At 41.3% G+C, this 18,294-nt stretch overlaps 1 protein-coding gene across 4 annotated transcripts in view; it reads left to right on the forward strand.

Annotated features, from left to right (window-relative positions):
- nbeaa (neurobeachin a) overlaps window positions 1-18,294 on the forward strand; it is an 825,376-nt gene that overhangs the window by 660,378 nt on the left and 146,704 nt on the right. The window lies entirely within an intron of this gene.

Consider the following 18,294-nt stretch of genomic DNA (forward strand, 5'->3'; position numbering starts at 1 on the left):
ATTGTTTACAGCATGGCTTCACTCGTTGAAGTCACATTTTTTACATGGGCTATTCTCCTAGAATGAAGTACTGGGGTGCGCTAACTAACTTGGCATTCAGTGCTCTCCTGGTGTAGAAGCAGCATACTGTGGAAGTTTTCAACTGCTGTGCCTTGAGAACTGTCCCAGTATGCCATGAAATTTTGTACAAAGATATAAAATGTCCACATTGAAACTGGCAGTTCTGCTGGAGAAGAAGTTCCAGGTCTGGGTGTCAGGTTGGGAGTCTTTCAGATCCCAAGAGTTTCCCTTATTGTTTGAACACTCTGATTAAATTATCCCTCATCCTTCTTAACTCCAGGGAATACAAGTTTGTGTAATCCCATTACAACTTAACCCTCAGGGTGAGATTTTTCCAGATATTGAATGGGACACCATTTTTAAAGGCATCTCCAGCACTCAGCAACCAAACCAGTTAACTTTGGAACCCCACTGGCATTTGCTCTCCCCCCACTATCTGCTCGGGAACCCCAAGTCAAGGCCAGACAGTACTCAGGCATCACTGTCCCCCAAGCACTGCACTCACATGAGCTCCTCTGGGAGGTCTGCTTACCAAGTGCACATCTTCAGAGACCATTTGGACTTCATGCTGTTATTTCACCATAGATAGATTTTTTGATGGGGGAATGATTCCGGTGTACAGACCTGATAGTTACATGGTAATTTATTCAAATGTAGTTCCTGACCTTGAATGTCAGAAAATGCACCTGTCACTGATTGAGGTGGGGGGATGGTGGGGATAGGGACAATCACATTATGTGTTTATGCTGTTGTAAAACCCAACTTTGCACTTACTTTTTACTTCCATTCTCAAACTTGCCCAATGCACTAAGATCTGGCTTTTAGAGTATAGGTTTAATTCTGGTAAATCTATGCTGCACTAACTCCAAGGCAAATATATTTTTACCAAGCTATGGTTCCCAGAACCAATCATGGTACTCTAGATGTGATCTAACCAAGTCTTTGCACAGCTGACGTGTAATTTTTATGTCCTTTAGTTATAAAGGCCAGTATTTCATTAGCTTTTGATTATTTAAATGATCTGTGTATACGGTTCCCAAGTGATTTTGGACCTCTACTTTTCCAGCATTTCACCAATTAGGCAGCCCTCCAATTTATCATTTTTAGGTCCAGTGTGGATGACTCCCTCCCTCCCCCAACAATTGCCTACATTGAAATCCATTTGCCACAGTTTTGTCCATTCATTTAATCTATTAATATCTTGTAATTTCATCCTTCTATCTACGTTGCATAATTTTGTGTTAACAGCAAACTTGGATATATGGTTTTTCTTTCCCATCAATTAATTTGTTAATAAATGCAACAAATAGTTGAAATCCTTGAGATAGCATTAGTCATTATCCTGCCTATTAGAGTATTTGCCCCTTATTCCTACTCAGTTTCCTGCCACTGCATGGTTTTCTAACCATGTAAATAATTTGCCTTCAATTCCATGAGCTTAATTTTGGCTGCATCTTAAAGAAATACTTTATCAAATGTTTTCTAGAAGTATCCTATTCATTATTTTAGTCACCTTTTCAATAAAAATTAATGGATTTTTCAAGCACTGCCTAGTCTTCACAAATTCATTCTATATCTTTGATCAGTTTATAGTTCTCACCATGTTCACTCTGTCCTCAGTTCTATTCTAGTAATACCCCGACGACAGATATTAGGCAAGCTGGACTGTAATTCCTATTTCCCTCTCTCAACCTTCTTAGTTGAGTGATGTTCTAATATCTTAAGGTATGGTTTTAGAATTAAGAGAACTTTGGAAGATTGTAGTAAGGATGACTGCGATATTTTCACCTACTTCTTTTAAATTCTATTCCAGGAATAGCAACCACCTTATCCAGGAGTTTTGTCACTCTATAGTGCTATTAATGTCTTTATTTCCATCGTTCCTCCTCCATCAGTTTCCATGAGTCTTTGTCTCTAATTCGATATTAGTTATCTTGGGGTCACCAATTTGCTATCCTCTCCCTTTGTTCTAAATAGATGTTTTTGATTTATTATTGTCTCATGTATGAGTATATATGAGTGAAAAGTAATTCTTCTTGCGCACTTTGCAGACTAGAAAAGTATACCATACATAAAGGAAAGGAGGGTGCAGAATGTGTTAGTCATAGTTAGGGTGGAACAAAAGATCAACTTAATATGAGGTAGGTTCATTCGAAAGGCTGATGGCAGCAGGGAAGAAGTTGTTCTTGAATCGGTTGGTACGTGACCTCAGACTTTTATATCTTTTTCCTAATGGAAGAAGGTGGAAGAGTATGTCCGGGGTGCATGAGGTCGGTGATTATGTTGGTTGCTTTTCCGAGGCAGCAGGAAGCATAGACAGTCAATGGATGGGAAGCTGGTTTGCATGATAGACAGGGCTTCATTCACGACCTTTCATAGTTTCTTGTAGCCTTGGACAGAGCAGCAGTCATAACAAGTTGTGCAACAACAAGAAAGGATGCTTTCTATGTCGCATCTGTAAAAGTTGGATCCAGTCATACCAGACATGCCAAATTTCCTTAGCTTCCTGAGAAAGTAGAGGTGTTGGTGGGTTTTCTCAACTATAATGTCAACGTGAAGGGACCAGGTCAGGTTGTTGGTGACCTGGACACCTAGAAATCTGAAGCTCTAGTTGTTATTCAACATGTTTGCTATTTCTTTTATAGTATCGCCAATATCCACTTTCAAAGGGATTATAGAGAATTATGGAAAATATAACTATAATTTTTTTGTTGCTTCTGTTTTATAACTTCTTTTTCCCTTTATCCATTCTTGGGATGTGGCTGTCACTGGCTCAGCCAGCATTTATTGCCCATCCCTGAATGGCCTATTTCAGGGGCCATTTAAGAGTCAACCACATTGCTGTAGACCTGGAGTCACATATAGGCCAAACTGGGGAAGGATGGCAGATTTTCTTCCCTGAATGACATTAGTGAACCAGTTGGGTTTTTATGACAATCAACAATGGTTTCATAGTCATCATTAGACTTTTAGTTCCAGATTCTTATTAAATTCAAATTTCACCATCTGCCATGGTGGGATTCAAATCCACATCCCCAAAGTGGGATGCATCCGCCCCGTCCCCCTTCCTGCCTGAGATAGGAAAAAGCGTAAATGTAATTTTCCCACCCTACCTGCATCTGCCCCTGCCAGCCTAAAAATTTCAGTTGAGCAGAATAAAACCCTTAAGCGGCTTAATAGTAAATGGATGGGTTTCCCACCTGCGGTTTCCTGGGGGAGTACTGTCTTTCAGTTTTACTCCCCCTGCCTTAGGGGCAGTGTAAAATTCTGCCCCAGGCATTAGCCTGGTAAACCTTCCCTGAACTGCTTCTAATACATTTATGTTCTTCCTTAAATAAAGGTGACTAATAGGTACACAAATTCCAGATGTGGCCTCACTTGTCCCCTATACAATTGAAGAGTAACATCAACTTTTATATTCAATTTCCCTCACAATAAATTATAATTCTATTACCTGTACAGTCATCTTTTGTAATTCATGCATTAGGAGATCCAATTCCCTTTGCACCTTCGAGCTCTGCAATCTGTCACCACTTGGATAAAATATTTTTTATTCTTCCTTCCAAAATGGATGTTTTTCCACATTATACCCCATTTGCCAGATCTCTACCTACTCACTTAACCTATCTATGACCTTCTGTAGCCTCCCTATGACCGCTTCACAACTTACTTTCCTATCAATCTTTGTGTCATTTGCAAATTTGATACCACCCTTCATCCAAGTAAGTTATATAAAATGGGAAACAGTCGAGGTTCCAGCATTGATCCTAATGCACACTACTTTGTTATATCACGTCAATCTGAAAAAGACCCATATTTGCCTACTTTCTGCTTCTCTTAAGAGGCCAATCTTCTATCTATGCAAATATGTTACTCCCTATAACTTGAGCTTTTATTTTCTGCAATAACCTTTGATGTGATACTTTGCTGTTGGAAATTTAAGTACAGTGGTTTCACTTTATCCACAGCGCCAAGGAACTACCACAAGTTAGTTAAACATAATTTCCCTTTCACATAACCACATTGACCCTTCCTGATTACTTACTGCACTTATTTTTAATAGCTTCGAACATTTTCCCTACGACAGTTGTTAAGCTAGCCGATATATGGTTCTCCGCTTTCTGGCTCCCTCTATTTTTGAATAATGGAGGTACATTTGCTATGTTCCAATCTAATGGGACCTTCTCCAAATCTAAGGAGTTTCAGAAAATTAAAACCAATGCATCAACTAGACATTTATTTTAAGACCCTAAGATGAAGTCCATCAGGACCCAAGATCTTGTCAGCCGGCAGCTCCAGAAAGAGAGGGCTGCACTGAAATCAACTTTACCTCCATCTAGAATCTTACTGGCTGTTTTTCATTTCTCTTTCAAACACTGCCGAACTTGATCATATTATGATTGCTATTAAGTAAATGTCTGTGCTCTGTTGGGCTGTTAACAAAACCTGGCTCGTTACTCATTATTGAATCTAATATGGCTTGCCCCCTTGTTGGTTCTCGGATATATTAATGGAGAAATTATCTTGAAGACACTGAAGAATTCTTTCTGACATGAGCTGCTCATTTATTGCAGTCTGTATGAAAGTTAAAATTTGCCATTAAAACTTCTGTCCTTGCTACACTTTTTTGATCATTGTGCATTGCATCAGTTCACAGCTGCTAACAGGGGACCTATACAAAACTCTCCCTGCAGTCCTCTCCTCCCCCCACCTCAGAATAATTTCTGCCCAGTATAATAAAAGGTAAGCAGGCAGTAGAGGCTTGATGGACAGAATTAAGAAATAGTAAAGGGCTTAAGGCTACAGTCAGAGATTTTTGGAGGGGGTCTCACCCCGGTAATTGGAGAGCTAGTGGCAGCCCCATGTTGCTTTTCCTGTGGTCCCAATGCAATTTGTGAAATCTGATATCTACCTAGCCAGCAGTATGCCTCCCACATGATTACTATCTCAGAAGGGTGCAGATCCCATCTGAGTGTTACTGGCCAGAGTTCAGCAGCTTTTGATTGCTGGCAGCACCACCAGCAGGAGCAGTGCCTATAACCAATAATGCTCTGAGGCCTTCACCAGGGACCGTCACTGAATCCTGGAGATTGGAAAGTGGGGTGGGATGGGGGTCACAGGGAGAAGATTGCCAGTGAAGTGGGGAGGTGGGCTCAGAAGCAAGGGTAGGTAGAGTGAATTTCAGCACCTATTCCCACTTTCCATAGCCAGATCCCTTAATCAGGCATTCTCACGCTAGAAGGCCGTTGGTAAATTTAGCAGGGGGTGGTCCTCGCCCAGTTCAGTTGCAATCTTCTCCATGGTACAATTTCATCCTGATCCAGTGCTGGTGCCTGTGTCCTATGAAATAGCACCCGTTTTCCACACTGCTGTTTCAGCCACATGATCTGCATATCCCTATGCCAATTTGCATGTGGCTTGGATAATAATCAGATTAAAACACTTGAGGTCCTGTTCTTTCATTTGGCTCCTAGTTCCTGATACTTTAAGCATGACCTCTTGTCTAATCTTCCCTATATTGTTGGTTCCAATACAGCAGAACAACTGGATCCTTCCCATCCCTCTTCAATATCTTTTAGCCTGTTCATGATATCTCTCAACCTGGCACAAGATAAGCAGCAAATCATGTGTGACTCTTGATCCTAAAGACAAAAGATGCCATCTGTCTCCAAATTATTAAATCCCCTACACATTATGCTTCACCTCCTCCTATTCCTAACCCTCCAACTCCATTTGGATAACCTCCTGTGCCATGATACCATGGACAGCATTCTGGTTGATATTCATCAATTATTAAACAAATGAGTAGATAACAAGCATTTAGCCTGTTGAATGGGATCAGTTTCTGCAGATCCTTGCTCTCTATCTTACTTAGGTTCCAGAAAAATTTGAAATAGAGGCAAAACTACAGATCTGTTAGTCTCACTCTCCACAGACTCCTATGCACTACAGCCCAGGCACAGGACATAATCTGCCACATCTTGATCTATTTTATTTATGCCTACATGTTGTAAGATTCTTTGACATAACTTGGAATAAGCATTTACACACCGAATTCAATCGAACAGTATTTGGGCAGATTTTACAATGGACAAAGGAACCCTAGCTTACCATTCAGGTAGTGAAGTTAAAAATGAGCACATGAACATTAATGTAACTCCTCCCTCAAATATTATATATATACTGCTCGTGCAGTTTTATATTCTCAATTCTTATTCATATGCCACTGAAATGCTGTCATATGCTTTTTTATTGACATTTGAAAAGGCGTATTTACATTTTGAAAATATTTTTGCATTTATATTGACTTCCATGAAATCATAAGAAATAACAACAGCAGTAGGCCATTTGGTACATCAAGCCTGTTCCACCTTTCGATAAGATCTGATTTTACCTTCTGGCTCTGCTCCCCCCCGCCCCCCCCACCACCACCACCACCACCACCACCACCAATAACCCTTGACTCCAGCGTCAAAGAATTCTGCCTAATTCAGCCTTGAATATATTCAGTGGCCTAGCTTCCACTGCTTTTTGTGGAAGAGAATTCCAGAGACTGGCGACACTCAATGAAATGCTTTCTTAAAGGAAAGACTGCTTACTTTTAAACTATGTTCCCTAGTTCTAGATTACTTTAGAAAGGGAAACCAAGATAATGGGGGAACGATCTTACCATCACGCCCTGTCAGCTGATAGGTGGGGTGGGCCAGTAAATTGTGAGAAATCAGGTTTGTGCTCAATTTCTCGCCTCTTGCGATCTTACTAGCACTGGATTTCTGGCACGATCAGCCTTACGCCCATTCCCAGCACGAGGCTGAGTAAATTATTTAAATTTAATGTAATATCATTTAAATGTGATTAGTGAGCCCTGGACAGAATTGTCCAGACTCACTTGCCTGTGTGGCTTCATCGGAGGAGTTTCTCTCTGGCAAGGATCACATATAGTCCCTTATAAGAACATAACATAAGAACATAAGAAATAGGAGCAGGAGTAGGCCATCTAGCCCTTCGAGCCTGCCCCGCCATTCAATAAGATCATGGCTGATCTGTCGTGGCTCAGTTCCACTTTCCCGCCCTCTCCCCATAACCCTTAATCCCCTCTCTTATCAAGAACCCATCAACCAGCTTCTTAAAAATATTTAGCGAGGCAGCGGCCATTTAGGCCCCCCCTCACCCCCGGGAGATCGAGGGCAAGCTGATGTGCCCTGGGGGGTGCCAGCCTGGCACTGCTCAGTTACTGGGGGCGGGGGGGGGTGGGGGGGTGCGGGTGGTGGCGCAGCACAGAGCAGGAATGGGTCGGTCAGAAGCAGGGGACAGGGGGAACCGCTGCGCACTCTTCATAGTGATCAGTTTGGGGGGTGGGGGTGTGGTGTGGGAGCAGGAAGACCAGAGGGGTAGTGATCAGTCTGGCGGGGGGGGGCGGTTGGGATCATGGACAGCTGCAAGGCCCCTCGGTAATAGGGTATCGTGTTTAGAGGCCTGCCAGCTATATCTAGCAGAGGCTGTGTGACAAGTTTCTATTCTGTCAGAGCAGAGAGTTGCACATGTGCAATTGCACCCTCTGCTGCTATCAGCCATCTTTCAGGTGATCTAGGTCCCACCCATTCCCCCTACTGGCGAGAAATGGATTTTGGGATTTTTTTCATGCAGATAGCGTAAGATTTGACATTTGGACTCGTTGAAAAAGATAGATCCGAAACACTTACGTTTTCACTCTCATTCTGGACTTAATATTTTTCATAAGATCACCCCCAATATCTATCCTGCCAAGGCCCTCAGAATCTAACTTATTTCAATCATCTGTAGCAAGACTTCCTACTTTTATACTTCATTTCCTTTTACAATAAAGGCTAACTTCATTGTATTTACTTTCTTAATTACTTGCTGTACTTGAATGCCAACTTTTTGTCTTTCATTTTGTCCTTCAGGATATACAAATTCCTCTGTACTGCTGCTTTCTTTTTATTCATTCATGGAATGTGGGCCTCGCAGTCTGGGCCAGCATTTATTGCCTATTCCTTAGTGGTTTGCAAGGCTATTTCATAATCTATCTATATCACTTATTAACTTACTTTCCTACTGATCTTTCTATCATCAGTAAATTTGGCTACAGTACAGTCTACTTCAAATCCAAGTCATATAACAAGATTATAAAAATATTGGAGGTCCCAGCACTGATCCCTGCAGCAGCCTGCTAGTTGCAATTTGTCAACTTGAAAATTACCCATTTATCCCAACACTGTTTCCTGTTCGTTAACCAGTCATCTAGCTATGCTAAAATATCATCACCAACATCATGAACAGTAAACTTTAATGCTGATTGTCTGATGAGGAAAAGTTGGACAGGAGCGGCATGGTTGGAGTGTGGCAGAGGAGTTAGCATGGCTGCCTCACTGCGTCAAGGACCCTGGTTTGATTCCAGCATAGGGTGACTGACTGTGAAGGTTGCATGTTTTATTCTGTCTGCATGAGTTTCCTCTGGGTGCCCCAGTTTCCTCCCACAGTCCAAAGATGTGCAGGCTAGGTGGATTCACCATGGAAAATCGTGGCCTTATGGGAATTTGGGGGTTAGATCTGGGCGAGATGCTCTTTTGGAGAGTTGGTGCAGACTTGATGGGCCAGATAGCCGCCTTCTGCAATGAGGGATTCTGTGGTTCTACACCAAGGCCTGTATCCATTGAGAGTTTTGAAGTGTAAGAAGCAACTTGATTGATGCATGTAGCATGGGATTTTACTGCCACTTTACCGTGGGAAAATACCTCAATTGGGTGTAAAGCAGTTGGAGTGAATGGCGCCGGCTTTCACGACTGGCAGAATGTTACGGCAGTTGGATTTCTGGTGCGGACAGCCTCTCACCAGAAATGGGAGAGAGGCTGGTTAATTCCCTTGGTGAGGTAAACACCTTCCCATGTTTAGGAAACAGTCATGTTGGTCTTGCTAGTGGAACCAGAGGCCACTGAGCCCCCCACCCCGGGGAGGCCAAGGATAAGGTGCGGGTGCCTCTTGGCAGTGGCAGCCTGGCACCTGGGCTGCAATTGGCGGAGGCGGGAAGGGGGGCCACGATTGGTCTGGATGGCAGAGCTGCATCTCGGGCCACAGGTCCTCGATTGCTGGGTTGGATAGGGAGAGGAGGGGAGCTGCTTGAGACTGCCTGTAGTAGCAGGGGCCTGACAGCTCTCTCTGTCTGACCCTTGCTACTGCCTTGCCACCGCACATGTGCAGCAATCAGAGGTGTGCATATGCACACTACCTCCTCCTACAGGCCGTTAGTCCTGCCCACAGCCACTCTGGCCAGAAACTGACCACTCAAATTTTGCAGACAGACTGCGTGAGATTGGGTGAGTTTTCAGACCCAAAAAAAAGAACAGTTTTGGAATTCTCCCGGTTTCACATCCATCCGATAATATCCTTCCATAATATCCTGAAGGGTCTTAACAGGGTGAATGTGGAAAGGATATTTTTTCATGTCAAAAAATTTAGAATGGGGAAATCACTGTTTAAAAATGAGGGGTTGCCCATTTAAGACAAAGACGAGAAGAAACCTTTTCTCCCAGAGGAAGATAAGTATATGGAACTCTTCCACAAAAGGCAATGAAATTAGAGTCTTTGAATATTTTTAATGCAGAGCTGAACAGGTTTGTGATAAACAAGGGGATAAAAGGTTATTGGGATAGTCGGGAATATGAAGTTGAGGTTACAATCAGAACAGTCAAGATTGTATTGCGTGGCAGAGCAGGCTTGAATGACCTACTCCTAATTCATATGTTCACATGTATATAGCACCTTATCAAATGCCTTTTCAAAATCCAAATACTTTACATCTACTGGTTCCTCTTTATCCACCCTGTTTGTTATATCCTCAGTGAACACTAATAAATTTGCAAACACTGTTTCCTTTTCACAAAATCAAGTGCCAGATTGTATTACAATTTTCTAAATGTTCTGCTACCACCTCCACAATAATGGATTCTAACATTTTTCCAATTACAGATGCCAGACTTACCAGATCATAGTTTCCTCCTTCCCATCTTCTCTATTTCCTGAATAGAGATACAGTTTACCAATTCTCAGATCTTTCCAGAATCTAGGGAATTTTGTAAGATTATAACCAGTCATCCACCATCTCTGGAGCCATTTCCTTTCAGACCGTAGGATGCAAGCTGTCAGGTTCAGGAGACTTGTCAGCCTTTATGCCTATTAGTTCTCATAGTACCTTTTCTCTGTTGATCATGACTGTCATTTAATCCCTCCATGTCTCCTCTTTTTGGGTATGTTTTTATGTCTTCTACTGTGAAGACAGATAAAAAAGTCTTCAAAGTCTCTAATTTTTTCTTCTTTCCCATTAATCCTAGTCTCAGCCTCTAAGGTCCTACACTCACTTTGATTACACTGTTCCTTTTTATTTACTTAAAGAAACTTTTAATATCCGTTTCTATATTTTTCTCTAGTTTTTCATACTAGAATTTCTCCCATACATCCCTAACTTTGTTGATTAGCCACAGATGGTACTTCCATCTTGTGGAGTCTTTCTTTCTCAACGGAATATATCTTTGTTGCAAGCTATGGAATATTTCCTTAAATGTCTGCCATTGCTTCTCTACTATCTCACCTTTAAATCTGTTTTCCAAATTCACGAAACTAACTATGCCTTCATGCCCTTGTATTGGCTTCATGTAAGACACTAGTTTCAGACTCTTGTTTTTCATCCTCAAAATGAATAGTAGATTCAGTCATTTAATGATCACTGTTGGCTAGAGGCTCCTTTACTGCGAGGCCGTTTATTAATCCACATGACCAGACTGAAAAGGCCTGTTGTCTAGTTGGTTCCAGAACATATTGTTGTAAGAAATTGTCTGAAATACATTCTATGAATTCATTCTCCAGGTTACTTTTGCCAGTTTGATTAATCTAATTTATGTGAAACTAAAATTTCCCACAACTCCTGCAACTTTTTTTACAAGCCCTATAATTTGTACTCAGTTTTAGTGTATCATCAGGTTGCCTGTAAATTACTAACAGAAGTAATGTTATTTCCTTTGCCTTTTCTTATCTCCATCCAAACCGATGTGACATTTTGATCCTCTGAACCAAAGTCATTTCTCACTACTGTGCCGATTTTACCCTTTACTAACAAACCTGCTCCACCTCCTTCTTCTTTCTCCCAAAATGTAAATACCCTTAAATATTCAAGTTCAAGCCATGACCACTTTGTACCCATGTCCCTGTAATGGCTATCATAAGAACATAAGAGTCTAAGAACTAGGAGCAGGATAGGCCATCTGGCCCCTCGAGCCTGCTCTGTCATGAAATAAGATGATGGCTGATCTTTTCATGGATTCGCCTCCACTTACCTGCCACTCATCCTAACCCTTAATTCCTTCACTGTTCAAAAATTTATCTATCCTTGCCTTAAAAACTTTCAATGAGGTAACTTCAATGGGCAGGGAATTCCACAGATTCATAACCCTTTGTGTGAAGAAGTTCCTCTTCAACTCAGTCCTAAATCTACTCACTGTTATTTTGAGGTCATGCCCCCTAGTTCTAGTTTCACCCGCCAGTGGAAATGACTTCCCTGCTTCTATCTTATCTATTCCTTTCATAATCATATGTTTCTGTAAGATCTCCCCTCATTCGTCTGAATTCCATTGAGTATAGCCCCAGTCTACTCAGTCTCTCCTCACAAGAGGTTATTGCAGAAGGTAAGGGGGCATGGAGTTGGGGGTAGGGTGTTAGCGTGGATAGAGGATTGGTTGTCAAATAGGAGGCAGAGAGTGGGGGTTAATGGGTGCTATTCGGATTGGCGGTTGGTGACTAGTGGAGTGCCCGAGGGGTCAGTGCTGGGGCCTCAGCTATTTACCATTTATATACATGATCTGGAGGAGGGAACCGAGTGTATGGTGTCGAAATTTGCTGATGACACCAAGATTGAGGGAACGGCAAATTGCGCGGAGGGTGTGGAGAGTCTGCAGAAGGATCTAGATAGGCTGGGCGAATGGACCAGGAAATGGCAAATGGAATTTAATGTTGGCAAGTACGAGGTGGTCCACTTTGGTAGGAATAATGGTAGGAAGGACTGTTTCTTACGTGGCGAAAAACTGCAGCAGGCGACGGTGCAGAGGGACCTCGGGGTCCTTGTGCATGAGTCGCAAAAACCCAGCCTGCAGGTGCAGCAGGTGGTCAGGAAGGCGAATGGGATGCTGGCCTTCATAGCGAGGGGGATTGAATATAAAAGTGGGAGGTCTTGCTGCGGCTGTATAGGGCATAGGTGAGGCCGCAGCTGGAGTACTGTGTGCAGTTTTGGTCGCCGCACTTACGCAAGGATATTTTGGCCTTGGAGGGAGTGCAGAGGAGGTTTACTAGGCTGATACCGGAGTTGAGGGGGTTGAGCTATGAGGAGAGGCTGAATAAACTAGGCTTGTACTCGTTAGAGTTTAGAAGAATGAGGGGAGATCTCATTGAGACGTATAAGATGATGAATGGGATGGATAGGATAGAGGTGGAGAGACTCTTCCCGCTCAGAAAGGACAGTAGGACTAGGGGGCACAGCCTCAAGATAAAGTGGGGGCGGTTTAGAACGGAGTTGAGGAAGAACTTCTTCACTCAAAGGGTGGTGAATCTCTGGAATTCTCTGCCTGTTGAAGTGGTGGAGGCTACCTCGCTAAATATTTTTAAGACGTGGGTTGATGGGTTTTTGATAAGCGAGGGGATTAAGGGTTATGGGGAGAGGGCGGGAATGTGGAACTGAGCCACGACAGATCAGCCATGATCTTATTGAATGGCGGGGCAGGCTCGAAGGGCTAGATGGCCTACTCCTGCTCCTATTTCTTATGTTCTTATAAGCCAACCCTCTCAACTCTGGAATCAACCTTGTGAACCTTCTCTGCACCCCCTCCAGTGCCAGTATATCCTTTCTCAAGTAAGGAGACCAAAACTGTGCACAGTATTCCAAGTGTAGCCTCACCAGCAACTCACACAGTTGCAACATAACTTCACTGTTCCTCTAGCAATGAAGGACAAAATTCCATTTGCCTTCTTAATTACCTGCTGCACCTACAAACCAACTCCTTGTGATTCTTGCACAAGGACACCCAGGTCCCTCTGCACAGTAGCATGCTGCAGTTTTTTTACCATTTAAATAATAGTCCATTTTGCTGTTATTCCTACCAAAATGGATGATCTCATGTTTAGCAACATTGTACCACCTGCCAGACCCTTGCCCACTCACTTAGACTATCTATATCCCTTTGCAGACTTTCAGCATCCTCTGCACACTTTGCTCTGCCACTCATTTTAGTGTCATCTACAAATTTTGACACACTACATTTGGTCCGCAACTCCAAATCATCTATGTAAATCGTAAATAATTGTGGTCCCAACACTGATCCTGGTGGCACAATGCTAGTCACTGATCGCCAACACCCGCTTACCCCCACTCATTGCTTCCTGTTAGTTAACCAAATCTCTATCCATGCTATTACATTAGCCATAACACCATGCACCTTTATCTTATGTAGCAGTTTTTGGTTCAGCACCTTGTCAAATGCCTTCTGGAAATCCAGATACACCACATCTACATGTTCCCCATTCATTTCAAATTATGATTTGTGCATTTTGTTATGAGTGGCATATGCATTTGGATAAAGAGCCTTCCATTCTGTCATTTTACCATTGTTTTGTATTCTGTATGCTGTTTCCCTTCTTGTTGCACTCTGGTTATCATTCCCATATTGCTATCCTATATCATTGCCTTGTACTTTCCTTAACTTCCCGAGTCTCCCCTCATCTAAGCCAAATCTTATCCTAAGCCCTCGTTATACAACTCACCAGTACTCTGGTCCCAGCATGGTTAAGGTGAAAGCTGTTCCACCAGTATAGCTTCCCCTTTCCCTTGTACTGCTGCCAGTGCCCTGTGAATCAAAACTCATTTCTCCAACATCAATTTTTGAGCTACACATTCAACTCTCTGATCTTTTATTTAACATTATTTAAGATAATAATCTCATGATTCAGTAGTAATCTTGAGATTATTACCTTTGCAGTTCTGCTTTTTAATTTAGTTCCTAGATGTACATACTCCCACAGCAGAGCCTTGATCTTAGTCCTATCTGTGATGTTGGTACTCATGTGGACCATGACACCTGGGTTCTTCCCCATTCACTCTAACTTCCACTGAAGCCCCAAGCACACATCCTTAAATCTGGCAGGCGACACAGCCTTCAGAATTCAAACACACAGCTGCAAAGTACAATACTTTAAATGTCCCTTAACAAAACTATATTACTTCATACTTTCCCCACTTGAATGACTCCCTTCAGCATGGTGCTGTGATCAGTTTGTTCATCTCTGCTGCAGTTCCTGTTCTCATTCACACAAGTTATAAAGAGCATCAGACCTGTTGGACAATTGCAAGGGCTGAGGGTCCTCCACAGCTACCTCCTGGATCCCCATATCTGAATCACTCAGTCATACCCTCCTTTTCCTGACCATGGAACAAATCAGAAGTTTCTAGCCCATGAGGGTGTAACTAACTCCTGAACAAAGTGTCCAGGTAATTTTCCTTTGATGCATTGCAGCATCCAAAGTTCAGACTCCAGCTCATCAACCTACAGACTTTGAGTTGCATATACTTAGTACAGATGCAATTACCATGAATCACAAGATGTCCACTAGGTCTGATATGCTACAACTACAATACATCTTTATTGTGTTTTAGTAGTTTCAGGTAGTTATCTTAAGCATTTAATAGTTTATCTGTAAATTTAATGCAATACTTACATCTTCCCAATACTAGTTTTACTGCCCTGTTTTGAGGGATTAAAATTTCACACCCATCAACCAATCACCTACCTGCTCATCTAATTAATGCCTTTGAAGACTCCCAAGCTCCTGGAGGCAGCAAAAAATGTATAAAAAGCAGCAGTTCCTTTCCCATCTAGCACTGAATTCCCATCTGGACCAAATTCCCAAGTTAGTACTCATACCTCAAAGCACTCCGTCCTCACTCTCACACACACACACTCTAATAGCAAAACCTCTCGCTTTTATACTGGGCTAATGATTCACACCCAAGTTGCAACAGCTAAACCAGCTTCCTGTCACAGTAATTAATCCTATTCAAGCAACTAGGAAAGATCTACATAAAACCTTGAAATAAGTAATAGACTGCCACCATGGCCATAATGTGTTTTTGTGATGGGAAATTAGCCAGGGTTCTCAGTCCTATTTGTGCTCATATGGATAAGAACATTATTGGACTTAGTTGTGGCGCTTCTTATAAACTGCCACTAACTCTTGCCTGAACTCACACTTAATAAATGCCATTTGGATTATATATACCAGATGATGACTATAGAAGTCAAAACTCAACAGCAGCTGAGTTGAATATGATAAAGAAGTATGAATTTTTATGGAAGTAAATGGCCTCTGTGGTTCTCATGAATTAGGTTAGTGTCCTCATCTATAGCCAGATGTAATTATGAGGAGCATGAATGCTTAGTGAAGAAGGAAAGAATGAATTTGTGCTTTAAGTAGCATTTTTTTGCATCTTCAGGACATCTCACAAATTAATTAATTTATGACTGTTGTGATATATATGTTATCCAATTTGCATGGAGTAAGATCCCACAAACGACAATGAGACAAATGACCAGGTAGTGCTGATTTAAAATTCAATTCAATTTTGCATTTCTTTTGAGCTAATCACAAAGGTAGTTTGAGGAAGAGTAATAACAGTGCACATATACAGTCCAATAGAAGTCATCCAGAACAGGAATTCAACAAGGGTAGAAGAATCACAAAAATATTTCTGTTAGTTGCGTACAGACTACGTTTCAAAACATACTTGAATGTACTATCTAGTGTAGCACATTTAAAACCTGAATTAAAAATCAAACCTAATAATTTACAATAGGTATGGTTTTCAACTTTATGGGGTCGTTGAAATTAATATTGTTTTAAAATTACATGCCCCACTATCTTGTTACACACTGTGGATTGAAAACCTTCATTGTCTTCAAATGGCCAATTTACTTTCCATAGTGTTACATTTGCTGTGATGGATTGCTGACCATTTCCAATTCTAAATCTCAGGCAGAATTGATTGCACTTATTTAATTGTAGAGTGTCCCTTAATTTAGACCGTTGGTATAATCTGAATTTTGCAATCTAGCTAAATATTTTGGTACAGAATGAATATCGCATTCCTTAAAGATGATTAAGAAGATTAAGAATGCAAATCTTGTAGATTAATTGCTCAGGCAAAGCAGTGAGCTTCACCTCTATCTCAAGTAAATAGTGATAATGTATTTTCAGAGCTGACTATAATATGGTTGTCATAGGGCAGATTTTAATATGTTCAAATTTTTTAACTAACCTTAAGATGCAGCAAATTTCTATATCTAAGGGAATGGAAATGAGATTAATTTTTTAAAGCTAGGCTAAAGGTTGACGTGTGAAAAATTGAGTTAGTTTGCAAAAAAGAAATTTGTTTCTTCGAGTAAAAATTGAGGTCAAGAGGCCAGAGCTTGCCTTGCTCCTAGATGAGTGAAATGAATCAAACAACATGGCTACAGGAACGTGTGCAGATGTATAATTTAATGATGAAGCTACATTCATTATCTTGGAGATGTTTGTAATATGGCTGATGTTACCTTTTATAATGAATTTTGTTTAATATATGCTTGGCCTTTAAGTGATTTCTGAACTGATAGCTGCTATTTTTTTTTAAATAGGCCAAGAAGGAATGCTCTTGGCCTTATTGCTGCTTGTCGTTTTTTGATTTACATTACCACCATGTGTTTTTTGGTTATATTAAACAGCATGAAACTCATCTGCTCGGAGTATCTTTTAATTACTGTGTGCAAATTTCATCTGTAATTGAAACAAAAAGCTTTTCAGCCATCTTCCCAAACCATCTTGACAAGCTGAAACCTGAATGTTATTTTCTGGTGCTGCGATTAGATTGGGGCTGAAGTCTCCAGCTGGCAGGCCTGTCTATGACTGGAGGCGGCCTGTCCCCAGTGCTTGTCATTTCCTGACATGCCTGACAGGACAAGGAGAGCCGTCCCAGACAGATTCATTAGATGGCATTTTCTACAGCTGGGCTAAAATGAGGGCTGCACTTCATCACAGCAACTATGAACTAACTCTGTAAGGCCCCTTGTTGGTTTTAACCAAAGCCATGTTGTTTTAGCAATTTTTGTTTTGCAATATTTTAAAATCTTTTGACATGTTTTCCTTAAGTTTCCCTGAAGCTCACACCTCATGCATTATGCTGACGTTGATTCTAAATCCAAGCTGCTGCTGTGGTTGAGACCATTGTGATAGGATATTGAGCATTTTATTCATTCATGAGATGGCGGAGCTTACCTTTCACCTTATTGTTGGCTGCCATTTCTTTAGTTCATGGTCTCTATGACAACTGTTTAAATTGGGATGAGTAACTGTCATCTGGAGTATTACTGAGAGAAAAGTGTTAGTGAGCATAAAGTCCCATAGATAGAGCATTTCAACATAATCCAATTTTAATTGAGCTCAAGAGACTTTGATGTGCTGCATAAGGTCAGGAAGGAGCTATTCCAGGGAGAAATTAAACCAGCCTAGCTAGGCTTCAGTACTACTGACTGTCACCATTTTAAATGAGCATTAGCATCAGCCTTAACCTTCCCCTGTGGAACATCTCACTTCACTTCCAACATTTCTCTGCCTTCTACCATATGCGAAGGTTGAGGGACTTTCATTTTTTTTAACACCTCCTTGATTAAGTTTGAAAAGCATGAAGCTGACCTGAGATGCACAGAAAGCTGTCAATTGGGCCTTCTTTGTAAGTCAGGGTGGGAAAATAGAGACTGGAAAAGGATTATTTTCACTTGTCAGTTAAAGCCCACTTGATTTTTTTTCGAAAGGCAGGCTGCCTTTAACCTGTACCATTGTAACAGTTAAGACTTATTTGGTAACCAAATAACATTAAAAGCAGTTCTGGTTTGTTTTGTTATAAAATATATGTGTAATGCCTTGAACTGAAAAAACAACACGGATCTGTGATCAATAGGAAAATGCATCTTGATAGTTCTGATGGGTCTTTTGTGAAAAGGGAAAGGCTCCTTTCATCTCTTTCTATACATCAGCAAATCCTCTGTGGTATTCTCAGTACAAATTTTCTTAAGAGCACAAAAGGAGCAGAAATTCTACCACACTCCTTCTTAACCCTTTGAGAATTACAATTTTATTTCTGAATCA

The sequence above is a fragment of the Carcharhinus amblyrhynchos genome, chromosome 10 (assembly GCF_965287045.1).
Source record: "Carcharhinus amblyrhynchos chromosome 10, sCarAmb.v2.hapA, whole genome shotgun sequence".
Classification (NCBI taxonomy): domain Eukaryota; kingdom Metazoa; phylum Chordata; class Chondrichthyes; order Carcharhiniformes; family Carcharhinidae; genus Carcharhinus; species Carcharhinus amblyrhynchos.